This window comes from Geospiza fortis, unplaced genomic scaffold (genome assembly GCF_000277835.1).
Source record: "Geospiza fortis unplaced genomic scaffold, GeoFor_1.0 scaffold32, whole genome shotgun sequence".
Lineage (NCBI taxonomy): Eukaryota > Metazoa > Chordata > Aves > Passeriformes > Thraupidae > Geospiza > Geospiza fortis.
The window spans coordinates 1,258,820-1,261,834 of record NW_005054428.1 but is presented as its reverse complement, the minus strand read 5'-3'; positions in this window follow the sequence as shown (position 1 = coordinate 1,261,834).

Sequence of the window (3,015 nt, the reverse complement as noted above, 5' to 3'; positions counted from 1 at the left end):
TGGGATCCATGGCACAGGGATTGTGGGATCCATGGCACAGGGATCCTGGGATCCACAGTGAAGGGACTGTGGGATCCATGGCACAGGGATCATGGGATCCATGGCACAGGGATCGTGGGATCCAGGGCACAGGGATTTTGGGATCCAAGGCACAGGGATTGTGGGATCCAGGGCACAGGGATTGTGGGACCCACAGCACAGGGATCCTGGATCCACAGTGAAGGGACTGTGGGATCCATGGCACAGGGATTGTGGGATCTGCAACACAGGGATCCTGGGATCCACAGCACAGGGATTGTGCTGTGGGCAATCCCACGGCAGAAGGATTGTTGGATCCACAGTGAAGGGATCCTGGGATCCACAGTGAGGGCATCCACAGTGAAGGGATCATTGGGATCCACAGCGCAGGGATCCCAGGATCCACAGCACAGGGATTGTGCTGTGGGCAATCCCACGGCAGAAGGATTGTTGGATCCACAGTGAAGGGATCCTGGGATCCACAGTGAGGGCATCCACAGTGAAGGGATCATTGGGATCCACAGCAGAGGGATTGTGGGATCCACAGCAGAAGGATCATTGGGATCAACAGCAAAGGGATCATTGGATCAACAGCAGAGGGATTGTTGGAGTCAACAGCAAAGGGATCATTGGGATCAGCCCCGCTGGCTCCTTCACTGAAGGAGTCACTCCGAACATTCCGGGTTTATTAGGACGGTGCTTCCCTTTGGGTGCCTCTCCAGCCCCTGCAGTTTGGAAAGCCCTGGGATGCAGGTGCAGGGGTGGTGGGAATGGTGGGATCTCTGGTGGGATCCTGCCTGGAGCACAGTCCCTCTGCCCTGGGCAGGGCTCCACCCTCACCCCTGGGAGCAGTGACAGGGATGGGGGTTTCAGGAAGAATGTTGATGGGATTGTTATTGAATTCCTCAGTGGATACTGAGATGTCCTGGGCAGACTTTTGCACTCCAAAAAGCTCCTTGAGGGCTCAGGGAACATCCCAGCCTCTCCCCTACCACTCACCTCTCCCACCCCCCATCATTTCCTTACAGCCCATGGGAATTTCTATCCCAGCACCTTCCCCTTACAGGGTGCTCATCAGCCAGGAGGAGACCCCAAAACTTCCAGGTCCCATTATTCAAAGGAAAATTAAAAATAAATCTCCAATTCTCCAAGAAATTCTCATCCATGGTGGGGGTTGCTCCCATATTTAAGCCCAAGATCCCCTGTGTTTAAAATACAAATCCCCCAAATTTAAACCAAAGGTTTCCCATATTTAAGCCCAAAGTCTTCCATACTTAATCCCCAATTTCCTCATATTTAAAATATAAATCTTCCAGATTTAAACCGAAGGTTTCCCATATTTAAGCCCAAACTCTCCCAAATTTAAGCCCCAATTTCCCCATATTTAAAATACAAATCCCCCAAATTTAAACTAAAGGTTTCTCATATTTAAGGCCAAAATCTCCCATACTTAAGCCCCGAATGTAAGCCCAAACTCTCCCAAATTTAAGCACAAAAATCCAAGATCAAGATCCCCAAATTCCAGCCCCAACCCCCCAAGATTTTAGCCCAGGATGGGAGCGGGCAGTGGGGATGGTGCCCCTCTCCCGGAGCCGCGGGTGCCCGTGGGTTGTGGAATTACCCCGAGGAGAGGGAAACTCCATAAATCCATTTGGGTTTCCCATAAATCCATTTGGGGCCATCCCATAAATCCCCTTTATGCCGGCAGCTCCCACCTCGCCGGGCAGGCGAATCCCTCAGACCTGCGTGGTTTGATCCGGGGTTTTACAGCTAAAAAATTGGATAAACGCTGGAAGAAACACCCACACCCGCCGGGCTGGGTGGGCGCACACGGGAACCACCTCCAGATGTCCGCTTATCCCTCCAGGATGTGGGAGCGTCCCCTCCTCCTCCAAAACAATCCCAGAAAAAAAAAAAAATCAATATTTTGGGAATTTTTGGGGAGCCGTTTCGCCCCCCCACCGGCTGCCGCCGGCTGCTCCTTTGGCGGCGCCAGCGCTCGCAGGGATTATTTTTGCTCCCCGGCTCATTAACGGGGTTGTTACCAGGCAGATTTCCTCAGCCCAGCTTCTCCTTCGCAGCCCGCGGGCCGTGGGAGGAGGGAATGCCGGTTTCCATAGCGATGCGCTTGGCTTTAATCAGGGCTCTTCCCTGGGAGAATTGATTACGGAAAGTGGCGCTAAATAAGTCAGTAAATTGGATTTTTTTGTATATATATATATGTATATTATATATTCATTTTTTTCCTCTCCTCTATCGGATTATACTAACGGTGTCTTTGAGGCCTCGGTTGAGATTTGGGGAAAATACCTCTGGCTTCTCCCAGATGTCAGGATAAAGAACAGAACGGGACAATTAGCATGGAAATTGCCTGCGGCTTAATCCGTGTCCACCGCGGGCTGCTGGGGCATCTCCTCCGGCATCCATCCTGCCCCGTCCTGCTGGGATTGGCAAATTTTTGGAGTACATTGTCCCATTCCTTCGTTTTTCCATGCCCAGTCCCCTCCCACATCCAGCCCCAGCCTTTGTCTGTGTCTCATTCCAGGAATTTGTGATTTAGGGAGTCAGGCTCCCCACATCTCTCCTGGTTTCCCATCTTATTCCCTCTGGCTGTACAGTGCCCCAAAGTTAAACCCAAGATTCCAAAATATGAGCCCAAGATCCCCCATATTTAAGCTCTAAATCCCCCAAATTTAAGCCCCAATTCCCCCAAATATAAGGACAAAATCCCTAAAAGTTAAACCCAAGATTTCCCAAATTAAAGCACAAAACCCCCAAAATTTAAACTCCAAATCCACCAGATCTAAAATTAAGATCTCCAAATCCAAACCCTAAACCCAGATTATAGCACAAACTGCCCTAAATCTTAGATCCCAAAATTAAGCCCCAGCTCCCCCAGATCTCAGCCAATGATTCCCCAAATTTAAGCCCCAAACCTCTTAAATTTAAGTCCAATTTTCCTCAGACCCAGGCCCAAGATCTGCCAGGTTTAAACCC